At 44.7% G+C, this 27325-nt stretch overlaps 2 protein-coding genes across 2 annotated transcripts in view; one reads left to right on the forward strand and one right to left on the reverse strand.

Moving 5' to 3' along the window:
• The window catches only part of LOC135384243 (vang-like protein 2), a 90735-nt gene that overhangs the window by 47664 nt on the left and 15746 nt on the right, over positions 1 to 27325 (reverse strand). The gene's annotated exons all lie outside the window — the stretch shown is intronic.
• The window catches only part of LOC135384244 (uncharacterized), a 92436-nt gene continuing 70964 nt past the window's right edge, over positions 5854 to 27325 (forward strand). Inside the window, exon 1 of the mRNA XM_064613455.1 lies at positions 5854 to 5878. The gene's annotated coding sequence lies outside the window, so the exon portion shown is untranslated. The remainder of the gene's footprint in view (positions 5879 to 27325) is intronic.

Genomic DNA, 27325 nt, shown 5'->3' on the forward strand with positions numbered 1-27325 from the left:
TTATTCTATATAAATTCATTAGATTTATTATAGTATTTATTATAGATATTTATCTTATTAAGTATCATAAAGCATTGACGTATTTTTATTTTTATTTTTTTTCTCGACGTTATTTTAAAGTATTTTATCAATATCAAGTGCCTTTTCACCCTGCTCTTTTGCTTGGGGATGAACCACTTTTACCCTATACATGAGAACTTCCAAATTTTTTAGAGATATCGGCCATAGAAACTGCAACCATCATCATCATTTTTTCTTTGTCCCGTGGAAGGCTCCGGGACCTTGTTAATTTTTTCTACCTCTCTGTAGAAACATCATGCGTGACTACTTCATTCGGCCCGCAGACTACTATAGACCCCCGCTCGTAACCATTTCGTTATCATCCTCCAGACATCTAGGAAAACACGTGACCCGAACAACTGAGAACCATATAATTGACACAATTTCCTAATTCGTCCGCAACGGAAGTGAACTTCAAAAATTAATTTCGTCCACTTTCGCATTTACGAGATGGCAAAAACTGTCGCGAAACGAATTCTCTCTGGCGCTGTTATACAATCCGGCACGTTACACGAGCGCTTTTTTTTTTTTTCGACGCCACACCTCAGGGACGTTTCGGCGAAACGTAAAGGAAAATGGCAAAAGTCATAAACCGTCGGGTAGTTGCCGTCCCTGTGTTTGTGCGATCAGTGCCGCTGAAGAGTGGCTAGTAATTTTCTTTATATGCCCCCGCGGAAATAACGACTGTGTCACTGAAGGGTTTTGCGGGCGTGTGCGGTTTTGGAAGAAGACCATTAGGACCATTAGACAAACCATTAGACAAACACCCGAATAGCCCGTCACGTGGGATGGGAAACGCCACGCATACATCACACAACTCTCATAATAGATAGAAACGAAGGTAGCCGAAAGGTATACGTCCGATCAGATGAGCCCCAATGCGTCGCGGGATAAACCGCCCGGGTTTCTCTTGGCCTCGTCCTGGAATAACTACCGTAATTTCACGCGTACACTCTAAGAAAAAAAGGAGTACTTTTACTCCTTTTGGGGAGTAATTGCATTGCCACAAAAAATAGTCCCTTTCGGGAGTAAATGCACGGGAGTACCCTAAATGAATGTCACCGAGTGAAGACCGCATTTCACGCGCTGTTGTATAAGAGTTCCAGGTACATAATTGGTGCGCATGCATGAAAATACTTTGAAGCAAACCGTCAACCGTGATATATCGAGTGATAGAAAATCTTGCGCCATACTAGGGCATAATTTGCGAAGAAAGATGCGCTAACTGTTTCTTACTCTGTGTGGCTGGAAAATTGCTACGTTGTCTGAGTTATACCGCCTTATGTCGTTCAAATTGACCAAGGGCACATATTTACGTAGACTTTTGCATTCACGAGACCATTCGCGAAGTTTAGTGACAATTTGCAGTCCTGGGGAGTAAATGTCGGGACTAAATGTCGGGTTAGGGGTCTAAAATGGGAAGTAATTGCAGACTAGGGGAGTAGAAGCTGCAATTACTCCCCGTTTTACTCCTTTTTTTCTTAGAGTGATATTAGCTGCGGCTTATTCGCGATTTTTTTTCTCACAGGCGCTCTGCGGCTTATCCACCGGTACGGCTTATCTGATGACTATTTTTCCTGGTATTTTTCGCATACGCCGGTTTTAATGAAAGTGCCAACAGCGTCTCTGGACCAGCACCGCCCTGCTGATGCACGAACAGTTGCTTAATAGTGACTGTGACAGTGATTCGCGTCTTCTGGAAGACCACTGACCCATCAATCCATGAAAAACGGCCAACAAGGGCACAATCGGCTCCTCGTAGAACTCTGTAGAGCTGACCTCATTTGTGGTACACTATGCCGACCCTGGAGTATGGAGGGGACCACAGGGTTTATGGCCTTCTCTATGGTATCATTTGTCGCACAAATCAGTCACGTCGTATTGCCCGCGACTTATCTGCGAGTGCGGCTTATCTGCAAAAAAAAAAAACTTTCAAAACGTTCCTAAAAGCGGGACCTGCGGCTTATCTGAGGTGCGGGTTATGCGTGAAATTACGGTACTTACAAAGTATATACTCTGTATGTTACAAAGACGGTAACGACGGAAACTTCGGCGAGTTAGTGAGGCATAATTCAACATCAAAGGCAGCGCACAAAGAACACACGGAAGACGTGTGTCGTGTCTTTGTGTGTTCTGTGTGCACTGCCTTTAATGTCGAATTATACTTACAAAGAGGCAAGATTTTATTGTGTTCAAAGGGAGAGTTCGCAAGGATTCGAAAAAAAAAAAAAAATTAGGTGAGCATCATACCGAACACATATCGCTTCCTTGATACCGAATACAACATTTGCATTCATTTTCTAGGAGTAATTAATTCGTAAATGATGACAGTACCAAACCGAAACCAACATGCAAAGCAGACAGCGGTTCGCCCGGAGGAAGATATTGTGACGTCACCGAGCATTGTCGTCTGCTACGAAGCTTGCATTCTTCCATGCAGAATGACGTCGGCAGTGTTGCTTTCAGCGCCCTCTTGCTTCACAAAGGCGAAGCGCTCACTTCGTAATAATTTGTTCGAATAAAATCTGCGCACTTTGGGAACGCGATATTTCGTATGTATGTTCATGGAACCCCAAGGATTACTGCTGTGTCACAATCTTTGTGGTGATTTCGTTGCGGAGTCCCACTTTAAGGAACACACAAGACGATTAGGAGAACGCGAGAGCGAGACTCAGCCATTCTAATTTGTTCATCTCAAACTTCTTAGGTTTCGACAAGCAAACTTGGCACGAACTTTCTCCATCTCTGCTTCAATTGAAAGTGTACGTGTGTGAGAGAGAAAATGAGAAAGATAAGAAATTTCGGATCGTCGTTGTCTGGCGACGTAAAGCCCCTATCGTAAAAAAATTCATGGTGGCTCGGATCGCTCGTTCCTCATAGTTCAATAGACGAGGGTCTAGTTGGTCCAGCACGAAGATCCAGTCATGGGTAAGATACTCAAAAAAAGTAACGAGGTCACAGATAAATGCAAAAATAGTAACTCAGTCACAGTTACTCTTTTTGAAAAGTAATTAGTTACAGCAACAGTTAGCACATTAAAATAACTTAGTTACATTACAGTTACATTCTGAAAAAGCCAAACGAAGGTAAATAAAAAAATTCCTTTAGCGCATGTGCTGTTCGAGCTAGTTATACTGTGTTATAAGGAGAGCATTTCCGATGGTCCACCGTAAGGTCGTGGGATTTAGTCTAGGGCATCCTGGCTGTGTACGAGATAACAAAATATGTAGAATGTTTGGGAGAAATGGCTGGACATTTGAACCGACGAACAAATAACGCTAGAGAACTGACGCGTGGAAAATATTGCCGCCTAGTTACAGTTACATTTTACATTTACTTTAGCGAATAGCGATAACTAGTTACCGTTACACGTTACTTTTCTAGGAAAGTATCTAACTAGTTACAGCGACAAGTTACTTAACTGTACAAGTTACTTAACTTAACTGTAACTAGTTACTTGTTACAAGTTACTTGTAACTGTAACTAGTTACTTGTTACAAGTTACTTGTAACTGTAACTAGTTACTTGTTACAAGTTACTTGTAACTGTAACTAGTTACTTGTAACTTACAAAGTATATACTCTGTATGTTACAAAGACGGTAACGACGGAAACTTCGGCGAGTTAGTGAGGCATAATTCAACATCAAAGGCAGCGCACAAAGAACACACGAAAGATGTGTGTCGTGTTACAAGTTACTTGTAACTTGTAACCAGGTTAATTACTACCCAAATACTGCGAAGATCACGTCGATGTGGACGGCATGCACAGCAACAAAGCGAACTATGTTCTGCTTCGCCACAAGTACGATGTAATCGGTCTTTTTTTGAACAGCCCCAAGCAGCACAACATCTTGGCCCAATACTGGACAAATACTGGACCAATATTGGGCCAGTATTGCCAAGATTGGTCCAATGTTGGACCAACATGCTGTGCTGCTTGGGGCCCGTCTGCATACATCGCCAAACACTTTGCCGAGCATTCTGCCTCGAACCCCGTGAAATACACGAGCGGGTATATCCACCGTTGTGTCGTCTCGCAGCAGCTCACTGATCCGTCTTAGTGACGTCTCTCCTTTTTATGTTACGGGTAAAAAAAAAAAAAAAAAGCACCCATCAGTAGCTCCCTCCCTGGATGATCCGCAGAAGAATTCCACACCGGTGTCCGTCTCTCTCGTATACAAGGAAAGCTCCTGTTCCCAGACGACATCGTAACATGCGGGAGAAGTCGATAATTCTTGACACCAACTCCCTCTTTTATCTCCGCTTACACTAATCTCCGCAGAAGCGTATAAATATGTTAAAGCCTAAAATACGCGAACGTCGACCTCCGTCCGTCACCGTGTCCTTTCTTGCGCCGTTGGAACAGGAATTCCCGCTGGGTCGAAAAAAGAAAAAAAAAAGAAAAGAAAAAAGAAACGGTTTGCCATTGCCAGTCGTGACTGTCGCATTATTCTTGTCCGCATGCGATAAGCTTCCACGTGGGTGCTGCCACCTGCAGGGAGTTGCCCGCTGTGTTATAAAAGGGGACCGAGTCATTCTTCCGGTCCCGACACAAGTTCCGGATACAATGTTTCTTTGGCTTGCGGAGAATATATTATGAGTATATATTTATATGATTTATATATATTATGAGTATTATATAATTGTAGAGAAAGCAAACGTTGTATCAGGCACTCGTATAGGATGACGTCAAAGACCAGACATAAAAAGCGTTTCAAAACCCTACTAAGTTTCGAACAAAAAAAAAAAAAAAAGCATTATACGAGAGTGAAGTCAGCGGGAGTTGGAGCTGAAGTCGTACTGTGCGAGTAAGGATATATATTTGTATTACCGCTAATTAATTCATTCATTGAGATCAGATATGTAGAAATTTAAATATGTACTAATTTCGGAGCCGGCGGAAAATAGGTAAGCCGTCCATCAGAAACTCCAGAGTCAGTTGTTTGTAATCAAGTACCTCCTGCGTGGTTGTTTTTTCCAGGCTCAAAAAAGAAAATCAAGGTAAAGAAATACGAAAAAAAAAAACACCTGACAGCGCGGGCGCCGTTACTGCCCCCTTCAAGCGCGTTGTGAATGAGGTTGGTAGGGGGGGGGGGGTGTTTATTAAAAACAGAGAAAGAGAGAGAATGGTGAGAAATGAGGTGGCATGTATCAGCATACTGCCAGCGTTCGGTTCACCTATAGCTAAGCTGTGATGCGTTCTGAGTTTCAGTATGTTGTCAGAACAGTGCCATTCATGAACTCCTCATACAGCACCACTAAGTTACGGCTACAACTTATTTCTCTCAACATTTCATTTAATTGGGCACGAGCAAACTCCGTCATTAGCAAACTACACACACATTACTGGTGCCACAAACTTGAGCGCGCACATCGCATCGCAGACGACAACCATCGCAGACGACGGCAGACGCGCCATCCCGCGGCACTCCAGAAGGCATTACTTCTGCTTTCTGAGAAGCAGACGAATTCCAAAACACACCGCTGGCGGCGCTCTTCTTCCTCTCGTTTTATTGCTGCTATTATTACGAAGTTTTTTTTGCTTTCTTCTAGCCGTCCAGGTGGCCATACCGGCCGTGCCTATCTAGAGAGAGAGAGGGAAAGAGAAGGGAAAACGGCCAGGTTGAGCACGCACGGGAGAATTAGCGGCAGAAGCCGAGGACTGTACACCGGGGCAGCGACGAGCCAACAAATAACAAACCTGTCCGACCAGGAGAGAGAGGGAAACCTACATAATCGTTTCCGCGGACGAGAAAGAGTGAAAGGATGAGGGAAGTCAGGTTGACGAACGTACGAGAACCCACGTATAACTGAAAGGTAAATGACGTGCAAGTTAAAAAGGGCATGCGGTGGAAAGGCACGAAGCGGTCAGGGTTGCTCCGTTTTGCTAGAGCGAGCGTCAGATGTCGCCTGGTTTTCTTGAGGGCGAGAGTGGTTCGTTCGTGTCGTAATTAATGGGAAAGACGTTGGGGAAGACGGTATGCCACGTGCTATTATGGCTGCCAGGGAGCGGTGCACGCAGCAAATGTTTCCTCCCTGCTTTTCAACAAGAGATAAACTGATGTTCTGAGGCTGGAACAACAAGGACAGATACAAACAAAGCCTCAATTGCCTAAGAAATCAACGATGAAAGATGAAAGTCACTGAAAAGTAAATTGTCAATTGGTAAATTGTCAAAATTGTCACCAATTGTCAAAAAGTCAATTGGTAGAGCCCTGGACCGGCAATCCAGAAGATGTGGGTTCGACCCCTACAGCTGGCTAACCTTTTCAGTGACTTTCATCTTTCATCCCTGCTTTTGTCCGCTGTTCATATGGCCCATCTTCATGTTTTTGACACACACACCTTAGGAAATTAGAGTAGCGTCGGTTTGTCCGAGAAGCTGCGTTGTAAACCGGGCGTGACGATTGGAAAGTGGTATAGCGATTACTGAGAGGATGTGTCGAGATTAAACTTGGGTCTTGAGAGTGTGAGCTCGTCTATGGGAGAAATCGTAGAACGTGAAAAAACGTGAAAAAAACATCGTAGAACGTGAAAAACAAAAGAAAAAAAAAAGAACGTGAAAAACCCTCGCATTCTACTCTTTTGCGACTTGGGTTTGATATATTTTGGACTATTCGTAGCAGGTTCTCAAACCTCTAGAAGAGCAGGCTACTGCACGAAAGACTCGTTTTTTTTTTTCCGCAAATTAAACTGTTTAATGCTCTCAAACGTTTTCTGTTTTTTTCCTTCTCTTTACTATGGGAGAAAACTGAAATTTCGATCCATGACTTGAAAACCCGAGACGAGGTATAGGGACAAAAACAGACAAAGACAAACACACACACCGTGTTTGTGTTTGTCTATTTTTGTCCCTACCTCGTCTCGGGTTTTCAAGTCATGCAGGATCGTCACCACCAGCTCGCTTGCTACCTAACTTTCCTTTCGTTGAAATTCCGGTTTCGGAATTCGTCTCGAAATGATCCCCCATAGCGACAAAGCCTTCTCATCTCCATGACACTTGTATACACTCTTAAAAATGAACTTCACCGCATAGCACGCTCCTAGCCAACCATTATCTCGAATGATATCGTTATCTGCCCTGATTTATTGAAAGCACGGGGCGTACGCCTTTTCTGTGACAATTATGAACAGCATAAGTGTCACAGAAATGGCGTACGCCCCCCGTTTTCAACAAATCAGGGCAGATAACGATATCATTCGAAATAATGGTTGGCTAGGAGCGTGCTATGAGGTGAAGTTCATTTTTAAGAGTGTAGGTCTTGAAAGAAGCTCAAACTTGTCCCCTATAGCCATACGTCACTTCCAGTACGTTCGTTCTCTTCCGTCGAAATACCTTTAGGGCCCTTCTGCTTTCCTCCTCGCTCTATATCCACCCTTCGTTGCAATCAGGCTTAATCCCCCTCCACTCGAAAGGGACAGGTTAGAAGCATCGCAATGCGAGTGCGGAATAGAAATTACACTCAATTATAAAAATGGCCCGCGGGACAACAACCATTGAGATGGAAACGTGTTTGTCCCAGTGTATGATGATAAATGCTAACTGCATATACTTTATGCGCACATAATTGCGTCGTCAGGCCGGTATATGGCGCTCGGGTGACATCTCACTTTGCCGACGTCATTTCCACCTTGGCAGTGGACCGTATAGTATTTCAGGGTGTCCACCAAATGGTAGCTTCCAAATTCCCTGACTTTTTTTTTACTGACTATTTCGAGCGAATTCACTGATCAAACCAAACAGTTCTTTTTTTACTGACTATTTCGAGCGAATTCTCTCACCAAAACAAACAGGAATTTGGTGAAAGATGATGAAAGATGAAAGAAGGAAGTCACTGAAAAAGGTTAGCCAGCTGTAGGACTCGAACCCACATCTTCTGGATTACCGGTCCAGGGCTCTACCAATTGAGCTAAGCTAACACGCCTCTCCAGCGACTTTCGGGGTGTGTCATCTGAAGGGACGCATCAACCACTCTCTCTCACCTCATCCCCCTTTCACTCTTACATTTTTCTCACTCATACACACAATCATACGACGGGATCGACGCGAGCGGCAACTGTTGAACATGAAAGAACTGATGTTCTGAGGCTGGAACAACATAGAAAGGACAAATACATGGCTTTGTAGGGCTTTGTATGTATTTGTCCTTTCTATATGTTGTTCAAGCCTCAGAACATCAGTTTTCTCATGGGGAACTTGGTGTCTGCTCCTACGTTTTAATACAGATCACTCATAAAACGGATCGTTTATTGAATTCAAACAAACAGAATACAAGTGCAGGCAAACAGTTAAGAGGACCTTTTTTTTTTCCTGCTAGTACTACCAGTGATCAGTGATGGCCACTAACTACTTCTACAGTAGTTTAACTATAACTACTAACTACTTTGTGATTGAGTAGTTTAACTAGTAGTTCAACTACTTTTCGGGGGAGTAGTTAAAACTACTTTTTTAACTACTGCAATGTAGTTTAACTACTTAACGTTGTCCACCAACACCAATCCCTTGTATTTTTCTTGGACACCTAAATATGAATCACAAGCAATAATAAATTTTGGCTCAAGCCATTGCTACGATCGTCAAATACAAAGCTTGCGGCGGGATTCTTTTTGTGCCTACGCGATAAACTAAGTTGCAGAATTATTTCACAGCAAATCAAATGAGGCTTCATTAGACAAGCATTACGAGTGAAGATTTGGTACACATGCATGACACAATTGCTCTGCACCTTCGTTCTCATCAAACAAGTAGCTCAAGGTAAAAGTCGGAAGCACAAACGTGCCGTAAAGCTTGTGGCAAACTCGGAAGTAGTTGGCGCCTTCAGCAACCTAACTACTGTAGTTAACTACTTAAAATAGTAGTTTAACTAGTAGTTGCCACTACATTTCTGCAAGTAGTTGACAACTACTTTTTAACTACAATCAGGTAGTTTAACTAGTAGTTTAACTACATGTAGTTAAACTACTAGTTAAACTACCTGATTCTAGTTGGAAAGTAGTTATCAACTATACTTGCAGAAATGTAGTGTGCAACTACTAGTTAAACTACTATTTCGAGTAGTTAACTACAGTAGTTAGGCTACTGCAGGCGCCAACTACCTCCGATTTTGCCGCTAGCTTTACGGCACGATTGTGCTTCCGATTGATTGATTGATTGATTGATTGATTATTTAAAAGAAAACCAGGGTTTTCCCTTCCAGCTTCCGACTTTTACCTCGAGCTACTTGTTTGATGAGAACGGAGGTGCAGAGCAATTGTGTCGTGCATGTGTACTAAACCTTCACTTTTATCGTTGCTTGTGATTCATATTTAGGTGTCCAAGAACACTATAGAATGAAATTTGTGTTGATGGACAACGTTAAGTAGTTAGAGATGTAGTTAAAATACATTGCGGTAGTTAAAGAAGTAGTTTCAACTACCTCCCCTGAAAAGTAGTTGGACTACTAATTAAACTACTCCATCGGCGAAGTAGTTAGTAGTTATAGTTACACTACTGTAGAAGTAGTTAGTGGCCATCACTGGGTACTACGTCTCATTTATGATCCTTGTTTCTTTTTTGTTAAAGGTCACTTATGAAGTTATGAGTGAGGCTGCCCTACTTTTCATCCTCTGCGCTTCTCGTATTGCCGAACTGTTAATCGCGGCAACATTGCTGCGATATCGTTATGGCACTTGTATGCAACAACAACTACTACTACATGAATGACGATGGAATGAGGTGCGATTTCCTTGACTTCAGCTTCTTTTTGGCAACTTCCCCGGCTTTTCCAGTCACATCAAAATTCCCTTACAATTCCCAAATTTTTCAGGTTGGCAGACACTCTGTTTTTCAATGTTGTTGGCAATTTTTACTCGATGTCACGAAAATTGTTTGGATTGGAAACGCACGAAAATGTAGTGTACTCTAAAAACGGATTTGTTGAGTGTTCGCGTGCATTGCCGAGCGATTCGCATGGCGGCATGTTGCTAGGGGGGTCGACTTCGAAGTAGGGTTCGGGATCGATCCCTACTCTGATTGTAAATCGGCGAAAGTTGCAGGAAGTCGCGCGCATTATATCACTGCAAGTGCTTTGGTCACCTTCTAGATCTTTTCACAATATATAGATATCCAGTTTGCATGTACCTCGCATAACGAATACAAATTTTGAAGAAAATGGAACGTACGTAAGTGCTGCTACCGGGCAAAAGAGCATACCGAGCCAACCGAGCCAACTCGCGCCCTCTCACAAACTACGCCCTACAGGGGCGAGAAGGAGGTTTGAGCAGGCAGGTCCAACGGAGAGAGTGATCGCGGGGCGGTCACGGCAATGTCGTTGCACGGGGTCATAAAAGTCACAAATCTAATTCAGCGGTTGGACAACAACGATAATGACGACATGGGGTCGGTGGTTGGACAGGACGAGCGTTAAATTAGAAAATACGGGTCTCGTACTATTTTCACCTTTCTAAAGCTGTAACTTTCTTATTTCTTAGAAGAAACTTACCCATGCTAACCGCGGGGAATATCCTGCTTCACGGTCACAAGATATTCCGTAGCAGACGACAGGAAAACACGCTGACAGTGTCGTCTGCTAAGTGTCATCTGCTATAAGTGTCGTCTAAGTGTCAGGAAAACACGCTGACGGTGTCGTCTCCAAAGGGCGCAGTACGCCATTCCCGATATTCCGCACCGTGTGAATGCTCAACATAACACGGGACGAAACTTCAGCTCTGTGAGCAGTGTTTTCGCTTTCTCTTCCACTAGAATATTCCGTGAGGATATCGCTCGTACGAACACACGGATACTGCTGATTACGTACAATGCGGGCTATATACTAATTGAAAGCGTGCTGTGGATGTAGTGAAGACGCTGCATGCTCACAAAAGAAAGTGGAGAATACAGCGAATGAAAGAAGGTAGGGATGATAATGAAAAGGCGCCGTGAGAGCCGGCAACGAAGCGCGGCAGCCGTTGCGGGTCATCGGAGATCGTGCGAACCCGTCGTGTAGGCTTAATGGTCTTGTACACAACTCTCGTATGTGTATACGCATCCCCGTGGAGAAATACGCACACCAGTCTATCAGCTGCTGACAGAGCAATCGAATGCCGGCCAGCAGAGATAATCTTGCTCCCAGTGATGATGGATGAAGGACACCTTGGCGAGCACAGCGTGAGGGCGCCTGCCGAGAATATGGAAAATCCCTTTGAAATACCTTCACCCGATGGTATACCGGGAAAGGGTCGGGTGCGGCTGCACGTGTGCCTCTGTCGCAGCATTGGTTCGTTTAATACTCTCGTTTCAGCAAATTTATTAAATGTCCGTAACACTATAGTACACTACACAATTTTTTTTTTTTTTTTTTTTTTGTGTAGGCAGAAGGAGCACGACAAGAGGTTAGTGCATGCGTCCAGTGCTGACATCCCTCTTCTGAATATCTGACGGAAAGCCAAGAAATCCCATGTCATGCCACTGGTGCGCCACACTAAAAAAAAAAAAAAGAAAAAGAAAGTGGAGCAGTCATACCTTTTAGGAGGTAATGTTTGTCGCATATGTTGTGCCTAAAAGGTTGCAAAGTTCTATACCTGCTACGTCACTGTCTGCCACGAATGATAGGGTCACCACTTCTGATTCGATGAGCGAGGGGGGCGTGCGCCCTTTTGCAGCAATTTGGATATACGATAATTGCTTTTACCACCCTTTTACACTCTTTACCAGACGCTGTGTTGGTCTAGGTGTTAACAATAGAAGTTAACACCTTTTCACACACTTTTTTCTTAGAGTGCCCTGACTTAACTTGCAAGATAAACTTGTTACACTAACGAGTTGTTGTTGGGAAAGTAAGCTGTAAGTTCCAAGTTACATTCCCAAGGACAACTGGACTGAAACTGGTATAACTGACACAGCGCAGCATAAATCGTTGATAAATAAAAGAAAGAGCAATGGACTCAACACTGATCCCTGAGGTACATCAGAAGAGATCTCATTCCGAGTTGAATTAAAAACCCCGAAACACACAAACGGCTTTCGATTACAAAGATAATCATATAGCCATCTCACGACGGTATCCTTCTTAAAAATAGTCCTAATTTTCTGTATGAGCTCTCTATGTGAAACCACATCAAAAGCCTTATGGAAGTCTAATAATACCGCATCTAACTGAGATCTATCATTGATCGCATGGCTGCAAAGTTGATTGCAAAGTTATGTATACAACCTCTGCTAATTGTGGTACAGTACTAAAACCTTTCCAAAAGCCATGCTAAAACTTAGATAGGACGTTACTACAGTGAACCCTCGTTATTATGACCATGGTCGTCACCGAAAATTTTGGTCATAATGCGGAATTGTCATATTTACGGGAGGGGATTTGCAGAGGTTTCACTGCGTTGTTCCCCAGGAGTATGGTCGTATAAAGCGCGTATGTCAGGTTATCGGGGGTCATATTAACGAAGGTTACAGTGAACCCTCGTTATTATGACCATTGTCGTCCCCGAAAATTTGGTCATAATAGCGGAATTGTCATATTTACGGGGGGATTTGCAGAGGTTTCACTGCGTTGTTTCCCAGGAGTATGGTCGTATAAAGCGCGTATGTCAGGTTATCGGGGATCATATTAACGAAGGTTACAGTGAACCCTGTTATTATGACCATTGTCGTCCCCGAAAATTTTGGTCATAATGCGGAATTGTCATATTTACGGGGGGGATTTGCAGAGGTCTCACTGCGTTGTTCCCCAGGAGTATGGTCGTATAAAGCGCGTATGTGAGGTTATCGGGGATCATATTAACGAAGGTTACAGTGAACCCTCGTTATTATGACCATTGTCGTCCCCGAAAATATTGGTCATAATGCGGAATTGTCATATTTACGGGGGGGATTTGCAGAGGTTTCACTGCGTTGTTCCCCAGGAGTATGGTCGTATAAAGCGCGTATGTGAGGTTATCGGGGATCATATTAACGAAGGTTACAGTGAACCCTCGTTATTATGACCATTGTCGTCCCCGAAAATTTTGGTCATAATGCGGAATTGTCATATTTACGGGGGGGATTTGCAGAGGTTTCACTGCGTTGTTCCCCAGGAGTATGGTCGTATAAAGCGCGTATGTCAGGTTATCGGGGGCCATATTAACGATGGTTCACTGTCTGGTTTGACCTGACCGAAACTGATGACCTGGTTTGACGGAATAATACTTTGGTTGTCAGTTAGTGCAGTTGTTGTTTGTCTTTACTTGTACCATCCTTTGTCCCTTTTTTTTTACCCAGAAAGGGGTTTTCGTCGATTTTTTCGGGTAAGAAGCACCGCATAATTTACAATGGCAGAATATATTCGCCTGTCTCGGTTTTATGCGAGTAGCAGCACGTCAGAAAGCGCTGAAACGGAACGGGAACAAAGGCGCGTGACTTCACAGAGTGATGCCAGATGCCATGACCGGGACAAGACGGTCATTTTGCCACGAGCGACCGCTTGGAGGTAGCACAGTCACGAAAATGACAGGCGCACTGCATCCGCGCGATTGATTGTGACGAGTTTGAGTTTGAACACCTACAGTGAACCCTCGTTAATATGACCCCCGATAATCTGACATACGCGCTTTACGACCATACTCCTGGGGAACAATTTAGTGAAACCTCTGCAAATGCCCCCCGTTAATATGACAATTCCGCATTATGACCAAAATTATCGGGAACGACCATGGTCATAATAACGAGGGTTCACTGTATATATAAAAAATGGAATGAACAGTCGCCTCCATACCCTTTAATGTTCGAACTGGGTCACGTCCACTGAAGCTTCGTTATGTAATGGGGCGTTAGAAGGGCGGACACCGTTTGGGCAACATTTTATCTCTTCAGCTAAAGGCCACACTATACTCTGATCACTTGACAGGCTTTTAAGAATAAGTCTTAAGTCAAGTTCCAAGGGCGACCTGGACGACCAGTTTGCGTTGAGAGAAATGGGGGAAGGCAAAGATGTTCTGCGAGAGCTCCATGACGTCCATTGACCGTTGACGCTGCGCATATTCGACGATGAACGAAACTTAGGGTTGGTCCTCACTGATGCGTTTTGACGCACGGGCATCTGTTCCGTTGGCACGGGTCCTCAGTGCACCCACGGGACCCAGCGCACGGGACCCAGCGCAATGCGTTGACATGTTCTCACTGCCACGGACCTACGTCCGTCTGTTGACGGTGGTTGACACATGGTCGACAAAGCGCACCGACGTGGGTTCAGTGCATGCCCATACAGCCGATTTTAAAAGCGCTTCGATATGGAAGATACGGAAGCGGTGACGCTCAGCGATGCTTTCGTTGGATTTCTTGTGGCCCAGCATTCCTCGCCGGCGCTACTCTTTCAGCAGAAATTGAATGAGACAAGAACACACGTTCTCACGCTGCACTGCCTTTTTTATAATCTGGCCTCGTCTTGTTACCTCCATTTCGCACTGCAATTTATTGCACTGCAATGCCAGTATGGCAGCACCACATACACAAAACCACACAACGTAATTGCTCCGTTGGCCGCCATTACTGTTTACCTACCAAGTACAAACTGCGCATGCGTCAGGTTCGCCGCTCTGATTGGTCTCCTTGCTGCGTCGAACGCCCTGCTGCGCGGAAAAGTTGAGTCGTTGCGAAGTCTTCTACGTCCGTGCGTGGGAGCCACAGGGGTGACACAAACCCGCCATTGTTGTAACTACCCTCAAGCGGGTGCTTTTGGCAAAACTGCCATCTTGTCCTGGTCGCACGTCATAGAAAACGTCATTTTGAGGTCATGTGACTTTGTTTACGTGTCGTTTTGCCGCTTACCGACATATTTTCGCCGTCATAACACCGAGAGATGACCGTATTTTGCCAGCGTAAACTATGTGGTGCTTCTTCCGCAACATGGTAGCCCATTTCACCTTAGTTTAAGTACATCGCATCGGCTCGGTAACTCTTAACGCGCGGTCGTCATCACATCTTTGGAAGTTGTCAACAATACGAGGCTTTATGTGTAAAACTGCGCGTTTTATTGTGAGATTATCGGGTAAAAATAATTACCGTGATCGAAAAACATCCAAAACGTCGTCCAGAAACAACAACCGCATTGTTTACAAAGAGTTTGGCCGCCGATCACGGGCACCGCCATCTTTAAGGTCACGTGTGCCTTGACGTTTGCTGTGACGTGCGACCAGGACCTGTCCAGGATGCTTTGCGTTCGCCCAGCACGCTTTCGTCTACGGAGCAATGCATTGGATGCCACCCCTGTGGTGGGAGCTCTCCGTTAGCTCGTTGTCATGGTGACTGACGGATACAGGCCAACGGAACGGATGCCTGCGCGTCAAAACGCATCGGTGAGGACCGACCTTTATAAGCGCAATAAGGTTACCGATTGCGTTCCTCGAGTATTTCGCGTATCTGGTACGCGAAAAGCGTGGTTCACACACACTGCTGCGTTCCATTGCGCGAAGCGAATACGTGCGACATAAGCGATCCGCTGGTCTGTTTACATATACAGTCAACCCTCGATTTATGAATCTTCGATTTATGAATTCCCTCGTTTTATGAACAGGAGCACGAGGAACCAAACTTTTTACATGCATTCTTCCCTCGTTTTATGAACCTCGATATCCGAATAATGAATGGAATTTCTGGGAACCAACTAGGAGTTGCCCAGCGTTTTTGCCCTCAATTTATGAACGGGTCGTTCCGAGGTCAACAGAAACCTTCAAAGGGATTATTCCGTGGTCTTATGAATGACGCCTGAATGGACAAAACCTTTTCCAGCTATTGGACCCTCGGTTCTTAACCCCTCGAAATTCGAACAAGAAACGGGTTTTCCGGGGTCGCACAAGGGCGACCAAGTGTTCCTGACCTCAACTGATGAATAAGGTGGCCGCTGTCACCCGGAGATTAATACGCAAATAGATGTTAAAAATCCCTGAAGAAATCCGAGACCAATCGAGTGCGAATGTGCTGACATCTCTTCTTCACAAGATTGACACAGCGGAAGGTCCAAAGCAAAATGAAACAACTTAGTATTGCATAATAAACATAGTGTGAATGTGCTAACGTCTGTTCTTTGTGAGATTGATACAGCAGAAGGCGTGGTCGAAAGCAAAATTGCACGATATATTACATTATAAACACAATCGCAACTCGGAAATACTGTTCCATTTGCTCGATAGCACTCACTTCACGGATTTTTCAATTTATGAATCCCTCGATTTATGAACGATTTTTCGGGGAACCGAGGGTGTTCATAAATCGAGGGTTCACTGTACATGCGTCCACCGCAAGTGTGAGCCAATGAGAGTCTTTCGTGACGTCCTTGTCCACGAAGCGTCATCGTGGAACGCTTCACGTCCATGTTGAAGTCCGGAGCGAAACAAACCGCTGTTATACTTTCAATGAAAGCGTAATGAATGCTGCATTGTGTTCCTTGCCACACCTATGCTCTCCACGTTTACAGCGGCCGCCATGTTGAAATTCATCTCACGCAGAGATGGAGACGCGCCTCAACGCGCATGCGTGTAATGCGGCGGTTGGTTCTTCGCTTGCGACTTGCCGCGCGCGCGCGAAAAAAGTTCATCTCGGGCGAACTCCTTGCGTTCCGCTACCGAAGGTCTCGCACGCGTCTGTTGCCACGGTAACCAACGCTCGCCCGAGTCCACGCGCAATGAAACGCGGTAAAGAAGGCTGCGCCGATTGTCAGAACATCCGTTTGGGCGCAACCACGTGTACGTAACAAGCGTTACAAGTAGTTGCGTTACATGTAATCAATTACTTTTTAAGTAATTTTTCGAGTAATCGATTATATTTGCGAACGAGTGTTTTTTCAAGCAATTCGATTACAATTTTGAGTAATCAATTACCGGATAACCAATTACTTTCGAAGTAGAGTCCGACAAGATAACAATGCTCTCTGAATGATCTGTGACTGTGAACATAACAATTTCCTGTGTCTTTGTTGGGCTATTCCACTGTAGTAAGCGGGAAAAAATATTACTGCCACTTCTCACGCGCGAGTTTTTGAAGTTTTTCTCTTTCTCTCTCTCTCTCTTTTTTCGAAGCAAACAGCGGCGGAAATTTTTGCATGAACTGAAAGTAACGGCCCGGGTAACGCGTTACTTTTATACTCGTTACTCAATTACATTTTGAGTCGAGTAATTTGTAACGGCAATCAATTAATTTAGCTAGAAGAGTAACGGCATCGGTAATCCAATTACTTTTTTTGGAGTAACGGGCACAAGTCTGGCCGCATAACCAGACGTATAGTCTCGTTTCTAAATTATCGTACGAAAATATTTGTACGCTCAAGAGAGAAACTGATGTTCTGAGGCTGGAACAACATAGACGGGACAGATACAAACAAAGCCTCAAATTGCCTAAGAAATCAACGATGTGGGTTCGATCCCTACAGCTGGCTAACCTTTTCAGTGACTTTCATGTTTCATCGTTGTACGTTGTTTCTGTTTTGATATATGTGTGCATAGACGTGGTGCCCGAATATGATCTAAATAAAGGGAACTAAACCAAGTATGGAAGCACTGAACACGACACATTCTATATCACGGGGATGCTCGCAAATGCGAGGGCAAGACGTGGAAAATCCACGTGTATATTGAATGTTTGTGTTTATAAGGTAGCGTGGGGCTCGTTTTGTATACCAGTTATTATATGGGGTCGAAGTGTAGACTCTATTTCGGGAACCCTCCCTGTACGCCCCCTACCGCGTGCACCTGGCCGATCACGTAATCTCTGTTATAAAAACGCCTGCCTGTCGGGGTTCGGCTTTCGAGTCTATCTCCCTTTTTCCGAACGGGAATGGTGCATACATGGTTAGTTTTGTTCAAGCTCAGCTCAGTACGAAGTGATGCTGCATATACAGGGTGTTTCAGTTAAATCCCCGGGCTAAATAATTCGCGAACGGGTGCACCAATCCACGAACTTTCTTTTTTACAAGTATCTGTCCGATACCACCTACAAGCTGCACACCGTGTGAATGAGTGGGAGGCGCTCATTATTTAAATAAAAATGCGAATGAGTTTCGTAAAAAAGCGTAACTTCTGAAGCAGGGCGCTGTCGGCATTAAAATGGGTACTACCCCTTTTGAGACCTTCAATGGACACCTTTTAGAGAAAAATCTGCTACCGAAGCGGGTCATTTGTTGCAGTAATTAATTGGTTTCGGTTTACGTATTTTTGTCGCGGCTGGTCGCGGCGCAGCGCAAAAGGACGCTCTTTCACTCCCTTATCCATCAATAAATTACGTCCTTACATTAATGAATTACACCAATGAAATACGCCCTTTTGCGCTTCGCCGCGACCAGCCGCGACAAAAATACGTAAACCGAAACCAATTAATTACTGCAACAAATGACCCGCTTCGGTGGCAGATTTTTCTCTAAAAGGTGTCCACTGAAGGTCCCAAAAGGGGTAGTACCCATTTTAATGCCGACAGCGCCCTGCTTTAGAAGATACGCTTTTTGACGAAACTCATTTGCATTTTTATTTTAATAATGAGCGCCTCCCACTCATTCACACGGTGTGCAGCTTGTAGGTGGTATCGGACAGATACTTGTAAAAAAGAAAGTTCGTGGATTGGTGCACCCGTTCGCGAATTATTTAGCCCGGGGATTTAACTGAAACACCCGGTATACAACGAAAACTTTCGCGAGCTCTAGATGGCTCTGAGGCGATGTTCCATAATCTGGTGCCAGTCGGATAAGCAACTCTGTTTATATTCGTGCACTCCTAAAAATGAACTTCATCGCGTGGAATGCTCATAGCCAATCATAATCTCCAATGATATCACTATCTGCCCCGATTTGTTAAAAACGTGATAAAACACGTGCACGGCGCTCTTCGCGCGATACGTGAAGGGCGTGGGATACGTCACGCGCAATGTGTCACGTGCCCATCTTTTTTCATTTCCCGCGCGCCTTTTTGAATTTCCCGCCGCTCGTTAGCTCATAACGACCGCAACGACGATGAAACGATTAAGCCTCAAGGGCAGATAACGATATCATTCGAGATGGTGATTGGCTAGGAGCGTGGTATGCGGTGAAGTTCATTTTTAAGAGTGTGGTCGCAGACGACTCTCTGACCGACTGCTTAGAAATTATTTTCGGTTTCTCGAACTCGAAGATTGTTGACGTCTACACGTGGTACTGTGACCCCATGATAAAAGAAAAAAAAGTTATTTTCCTGGAATACCCGCATCCGTGCGGAGCCCTTGTTGCGCATCGACACAGCTTCCGGTGCAGAGGTCTCTATCTAGAGCTGGGCCAATCAGAGCGCGCACATCTGGCTATCGTCTGCGACGCCTGGTAAGGAAGCAGACGACAGGAGAAGGGTATCGCAGATCACGCGCGGGTTAACCCGTCAAAAGCAGCCTTTTTTTTTTACTTCTTTCGCGTAAACAATATCTTTTTTCTCGTCGCTTAAAAACAGAAGGGTACTGTGCGTATGACTTACGACTAGCAAGAACGCCGAGACAGAAATAATAATAATAATACGAAGAAGTCAAAGAGACGAAGAAGAAGCAGACGTGAAATTGACGCGCCTTTTTTGACCGGCGTTTTAGAGCTCGCTTCTCTTGCGGTAAGTTAGCTACGAAAAGCTACAAAGTTACAGCTGGTTCGTGATGTTAGTAACACGGAATGAGGTTAGTGAAAGTTAAGCGAAAGTAAAAATTGAACTTGACCGCGTGACACGCTCTGTGCGAACCACGTCGACCAATCGTACAGTTATTGCTTCCGATATTAGGAGAGAGGCCTTTTTGTTGCAAAAATGTCACAGAAAGGCGAAGATCCAGATATTGGAAGGTTCTAGTTCCACTACTTGTCTTTTCAACAGTCCTTTGGTTCCGGTTGCTGTGCAACAAGACTAATACCAGGATAGTCTTAAATGATCGTTGAAAATGCACGTAGCGCCACCACGCGACAACTTCTCAAGGCTGTCCAACGCACCCTGACAGGTCGATACGTTACGTGATTGGTGAATTTTCAATGGTTTCACTTATCGTTGAAGACTACCCGTGCATATGACACGGCAAATGACGCCGAGCAGTATAGAAAAGCTTCATGTCTTCGGGGCTCTTACCAACTCTTGTATGACCCCCCTTCCCGAAGAACAACCTTTGACCGACTCCCGCCAGGTTAATGGATGCAGCCAATGAAGACAACGTCTACTTGTTGCTCTTAATGGGGACGGACAACTTTCATCGCCGCTCGACGACTGTAAGCTTGAGGGCCCGGAAAATGAATGTCTTCTCCAGATATAGGAAGCAAAACCTCTTGTTTTCTTTATCCGGAACGTCTCGCTGAAGCGGCGTCTATTAAAGCAATCTCAGAAAATTTATCTATTCGATAGCCTGAGCCGTCAGTACTTTTACGTCACAATGGCGCTCATAGTTTTTTCTGTTAGAACATAGGTTTTTCTGTAGTTCTGTTCTGTTTTTTTCTGTTTTCTGTTCTAAAATGGAAGATTACGGGCAACATTCTGTCGAAGTCGCCACCAACTGCACATTGCGCGCCAAGTACGGCGACAGAGCTACATTGCACTGCGTATATAACACAGGGTTGGTTACCGAAAATATTATTGTTTCCGGTTCCGGTTCCGGTAACTGAAAAACTCGGCTTTTCGTTTCCGTTTCTGTTTCTGGACGATTTTCGGTAGCGGTTTCTATTTCCGTTTCCTTTTAAGAATTTCGTTTCCGTTTCCGAGGTAATTTCGGTACTGCATGGTTTCTGTTTCTCCTCCGAAGCTCGTACTGTCTGGTTTTGGCTTTTTCTTGTCAGATATTCTAGTTACATACTGGATGGAAAAGGACAGCCACACCAAACACAAACACTAAAGACTTTAATGCAAAGTTCGTCACGAATCTTATACACCGCGAGTAGATGCCTCTCTAGGTTGCGCTCGTGCGCAAAAATAACACGTCATCCAAAACTTTCGCGCCCATCTTGCTGCGCAGTGGGCTCAACACGAAAGAAAGTCCAGAAAATAAACGAATGAATGAATGATGACTGGAAGAATAGTGCGGATATATATAATTTTCCTATTAACGCGAAAACACTGAGGGAAACGTCCTGCGAATTTGGTTTTCGTTAACGTTACCACTTTTGAATTTCGTTTCCGTTTCGCTTTCTGGTAGTGGTAGTGGAATTGAGTAGATACATAGCGAGGGTGGTTTGAAAAAGCGAGTACAATCGGCGCACAGCATTCATGCATGGTAAGCTTGGGAGTCAATATGGCGGCTCTGCGGCGTTCGCTTCTCCAAAGGGTGACTCCACCCTACACAGAGGGAGCTAGTATTCAGGCACCCTAACCCAAGCAGCGCAACATCTCGGCCCAATACGCCAATATTGGTTCAATATTGGGTCAATATTGGTCCAACAATTGAGCCAGTATTGTCATTATTGGTGCAATATTGGGTCAATATTGAGCAAGTATTGCCAATATTGGCCCAGTATTGCCAATATTGTTTCAATATTTAGCCAATATTGGGCCAATATTGATTCAATATTGAGCCAGTATTGCCGGCTCAATATTGGACCAGTATTGAGCTGGTATTGCCAATGTTGGTCCAATATTGGGCCAAGATGTTGTGCTGCTTGGGAATGTATAGCGATACCAACACAATCCGCACTGTGAGACCCGCTTGCTTAGCACCAAAGCCACGGTAAAGACTGAGAGGTGGTGGGCAGACTTGTGCCCGTTACCGAAAAAAAAGGAACTAAATACCGTTACCCGTTACTTCAGAAAAAAGTAACTAAATACGTTACTCGTTACCAACATACAAAAGTAACGAGTTCTCGTTACTTACAGGTAACGAGTTACTTTTACGTTACCGCAGCATACTTTCAGTTAAAGGAGCCAACAAACATGCCGTCACTTGCCTTCAACTCTTTATAATTGAGGAATTGCACTTCAGAAGAAGCTGATAATCGAAATTTGTCGTCCGTCCTTCGTGTTCCGTGTCCCTCGGCCCATTACCATGAATGTATATCAGTTTGCCTGGACCTTCTCCCTTGCTTCCGAAGTGGGGGTGATCGGAGATTACGAAAACACAAGAAAAAACACTGGTTTTCGTGCCACCGATCACCAACGGTTCCCAAAAACAGGCGAGGGGCTGCGTCGTAATTTAGAGCGCTCAGAAGCTTAGCAAAGACAAGAAAAGGCTAGATGTCGAAACGCGTTTTTTGTAGCCATAGCACAATTGGTGGCCATTCTTGGGAAAGAGTGATGGTCCGAAATTACGGAAACAAGAGAAAGGACAACAACACATCCAGTGAGGGACTGGTCACGCAGGTCAAATCTGCACGCATTGCGTCACACAGAGTGCCGAAATGTGCTCCCCCGTGCTCAAGAAAAGGAACGAGTAACGTCAGTAACGAGTTACCAATTTTTGTAACTGATTCCGTTACTATTACTATTTTTTTAAAAGTAACTGAGTCGTTACTTCGTTACCAAAAAAGTAACCGTTACCAAGTAACGAGTTACTTGTAACGAGTTAGGCACAACTCTGGTGGTGGGTTCGTGTCCAGCTACACCCTATGGTGTGTCGTGAAGTCTGCCCAGTACTCATACTAATTCCCCCAGTGCTGCTGTCCTCTATTAACTTCTGTGCACCGCTCATAGCTGCATCGCGGCGCTTCCTCGTCCGACTTGTTCCACGAGACTGGTTCCATTATATGATGTACAGATTAAGAGTTCCACATAGGCCATCCATGCAGCGAAGAATGGCGCCACGCGTGTTGTCCCGTATGTATAAAGGAATCATTCACACGAAGCTGTCGTGCAAGATGTCCCGGACCCAGCCGAGCATGACGGGGAGGAATGAAAGAGCATACTGTATCACACCGAGGGAGAGATCTGTGCCGTTGGTAAGTGCACTGTAAACTAAAAAACACCCTTATGGGTGTAAATGGCTTGTCCTATAACTGACACCTCTTTTTACACCGTACATGGTCTGGAACACCCTTTTTAGAGGGTGTATTCCGTGTAAATCACCCCTGGAAAGGGCGCTTTTCTTTGAAAATGCCCTCTTTTGCACCCTTTAAACACCCTTTTAGGAGGGTGTAAGATCGTTAAACACCCTTCTAAAAAGGTGTATAAAGGGTGCAAAAGAAGGCACTTTCAAGGAAAAGCACCCTTTGAAAGGGCGTTTTACACGGGATACACCTTCTAAAAAGGTTGTTCCAGACCATACGGTGTAAAAAGAGGAGTCAATTATAGGACAAGCGATTTACACCCATAAGGGTGTTTTTCAGTTTACAGTGTGGTGCTGCATCGGAAAACGGTCGGATATAGAAAGACGTACCATTCATAATAGAAGCGCGACTCCGACGAGTAACGATGGCGATAAAGGTAACACCGTGTCATGAGTGGTCCGTGGATTCATTTTTACCACCTAATGCGCTCAAATATCGCGGAAGGTGATGTGCAACCGGGTCCTCCTGGGAGGTTATAACCGACTTCTTAGGTTATGCCAAGAGGGTGAACACTACTGAAGTTTCTAACTCATTGTATGCTGCGGCTTGGACGGCAATGCTTCAAGCGTTTGTTTCAATTCTGTTCCATTTTAATAAAACAAACAAAAATACCAGAAAGAAACGTTTTTTTTTTTCTAGCGGATCAAAATTTCCGGATTTTTTTTTATCTCTACCTCTGAGGCGATGTTCCAGAATCTGGTGCCAGTCGGATAAGCAACTCTGTTTATATTCGTGCACTCCTAAAAACGAACTTCATCGCATGGAAATCTCCTAGCCAATCATAATCTCCAATGATATCACTATCTGCCCTGATTTGTTAAAAACGGGAGGTGTACGCCTTTTTTATGACACTTACGTTGGAGAGTCCCCGGAGAGTCTGTGTAGGCAGGATTTATAATGTAATTTCCCCATTTCATTTTTGATCAGTTTGAATTTTCTGGCATAGAGCGGCGCGGGACATTGAGGCAACAAAATAAAACAACTCATTGGGTGTGAACTCTTTGCACAGAGAGAGAGAGAGGGAGATAACCGTTCAAGAGATAACTTCGGCTTATCCGTATATTTTACCTTTAAAAGGTCCCGAAAAAGGACGCCAGGAAGTCTCCTTCTTGAACGTAAGGAATGTTCAGAGAAATTCTTGCACAACGAAGAACTCTCGAAGCACGGTTTAACCCCATAAAATAAAAGCCTGAGTCTGGGTACACAAAGGGACGGCACGGATATACGACAGAACTCGAGGACACGACACGACGACGACTTTTTGAGTCGTGTGTTCGTGCCGTCCCTCTGTGTGCCCAGACTAAAGCGTTTACGTTATAGGGTTCATTCACCACCTAGCCTGCGTCTATATACGCCATTTTGTCAGAAGCACGGTAGTATTTTTCTATGTGCAGCTGAACGTTTTTCCTCACTATTGTTTGGGCAATCTCCTTGAGACAGTGTTTCTGCGTGGCGCGATGGGTTCCAGTCAGCAACCTTAGGATCAGTACATAGGGCCGCACGCTGCCCACGACGCACCCGCAGTTGTCTAGGAGCATAGGTTGGGACAAAAGTTTACGGAACACGCGAGAGGCGTACTTTTTCTTCGGTGCGACTAGAGTTACTAAATAAGCTTCGCTTCAGAGTATCGACACTGATGTCTCGAAGGGAGGGTCAGGAGCGCCACCTTGTTTGCGCACCACACCGGTATCATCCCCATTTGAGGATCAAAGACGGCTAACATAATGCTCCCAGTGGGATAGAGAAGCGTGTGTGATTATTGTGCGATAATCCATGTGTTGTCAACCAGAGCGTCCTGAGGACGTCAAGATGAGCTCGAGGCCGTCAACTGCTGCTTGCAAACGAAAGGAACGTTTCACCCGCGCACGATAGATGGCATCGTGCGCTGAAGTGCGCGTGCGCGTGGGTAACAAGATGGCGCATGCTCGCGCTTGGAACTCAGTGTCGATACTCTGAAGCGTAGCTTATTTAGTGACTCTAGGTGCGACACTCTAGCGGCTGGCGGAAACGGCTCAGTTCAATGTTTCGGAGGGGTGGAAGTGTGCGCCGTTAGCGACACACAGCGGTAGCTTCCACTTTCAGACGCACTCAAGCGACATCGGAACTGCCACTGCACTCTTAAAAATGTGCTTCACCGCATAGCACGCTCCTAGCCAACCATAATCTCGAATGATATCGTTATCTGCCCTGATTTGTTGAAAACGAGAGGCGTACGCCTTTTTTTGTGACACTTATGCTGGTCATAATTGTCACAAAAGAGGCGTACGCCTACCGTTTTCAACAAATCAGGGCAGATAACGATATCATTCGAGATTATGGTTGGCTAGGAGGCGTGCTATGCGGTGAAGTTCATTTTTAAGAGTGTGTGTGTGTCGCTAACAGCGCACCTTCCCACCCCTCCGAAACAGTGAACTCACCCGCTCGCGTGTTCCGTAAACTTTTGTCCCAACCTGTACATGGACGTAAACAGGGTTGTATACAATCGAGGCTCCCGAACGATGCGTGCATCGCCGACGTGAGTGGATGTTCACGTTTTTTCGAGACCCGCCCCCACTGTTTTCTTACCTGCATAAATTACGGGGACAACGAACCCCGTATCTGGTGCATGCGGGCACACACGAGAAACACTACAGAAACCAAGACTGCTCCTCGAGATGCCTTTGGGAGAAGACAACCTTGAAAAGTTCTGTTGGAGACACGGTTACCAAAAAAAAAATCGCCTGTCACTACTTCGCCATACGTTCCATATATTAGGGCCTGACTTTTTCGGGTTTTATTTTTGGCCAAATTCGGGGGGTAAATATCGGGTGATATTTTTCATTCGAAAATTCGGGTGTATTCGGGTTAAATCCCGTTACGGCGTATTCTGTCGTCAGGAATTCGGGTGTGTTCGGGTGATTTTTTTTTTGTTTAATAAAAATTTGTCTTAGCACGGAACTAATGTTTAGCAATGTTGTCAAACTTTATTTTAATGCACGCTTATGAGTGTGCCACGCGACACGGATGTTTTCGGGTAGATTCGGGTTAAACCCGAATTTTACAGATTTCGTTCGGGGGGTAAATATCGGGCGGATACGGGTTTAACCCTAAAAAGTCAGGCCCTATGACCATATTACGTCGGTTGCGCTTGAAAGTGTTGCGCCAATATTGTATTTGAAGGCGGACCATGGTGCTGCACGTGTTTATTACTAAAAAGAAATGGTCTCGTAACACCTGGAGATTTTAGACGAGATAAACCACGGAGTGCCGATTTTAGACAACCGTGTCCTCTGCAGGACGTTCTATATGCGATGCCTGAGAGCCGAAATGACAACAATTACCGTGAAATACCCTAAATTAGAAATACACACAAAGCACAGGAGCGAAGTATTTATTGTGTAGCCGCGGACGATGTGTGTGTAGTACAATTCTTTAATGAGAAGCTCCGCTTCAGACAAGCTGATTTTTGCAAATGCGACACTGAAAATATCGATCGGATTCGAGAAAAATGCGTAGTTATTTACAAACGATTATGACTATGTGCAGGAACACTGAAATTATCTGCTATTTACCCACTGTATACTGTTGCCATTACTTACAGTTTCAACCGGGAAAAAACCCTTGTACGATGGTTTCGGGCTTGCTACACTCTTAAAAATGAACTTCACCTCATAGCACGTTCCTAGCCAACCACTATCTCGAATGATATCGTTATCTGCCCTGATTTGTTAAAAACGGGAGGCGTACGCCTTTTTTGTGACACTTATGCGGTTCATAATTGTCACAAAAAAGGCGTACGCCTCCCGTTTTTAACGAACCAGGGCAGATAACGATATCATTTGCGATTATGGTTGGCTAGGAGCGTGCTACGCGGTGAAGTTCATTTTTAAGAGTGTACTTTAATGTGACTCCTAAAATTGTAAGACCCATCGACCCTTGTAGATAGCGGTTTGATCCGCATTTTTATTTTTATTTCTTCTCTACCCCTCTCAGTTCCTTTTGTAATTTCCCGCGGATGACATCCGGGCACGCTGCTCCGCTTATAAGCTTATATGTAGCGTTAGTGCGATGTTACAAATACAAGGTTCGTTTACCAACGTGCACTCGAAGCCCAGATTGCTGTGATCTTAACTTATTGTTGAGGTGAATGTACCACAAGTGCTCATACGTACGCGCTGCCTAACATAGACAGAGGCGACACCGCACCATGTAAGGGGGGAAAGAAAAAAAAAAGAAGAAAAGAAAACGATTGAAAAATCTGGTTTCATTCCTCATTCTTCATTACGTTATTGGTTGGTGGTCATGGGCCCTGGGGCTCCAGAATAGC

This window comes from Ornithodoros turicata, chromosome 2 (assembly GCF_037126465.1).
Source record: "Ornithodoros turicata isolate Travis chromosome 2, ASM3712646v1, whole genome shotgun sequence".
Classification (NCBI taxonomy): domain Eukaryota; kingdom Metazoa; phylum Arthropoda; class Arachnida; order Ixodida; family Argasidae; genus Ornithodoros; species Ornithodoros turicata.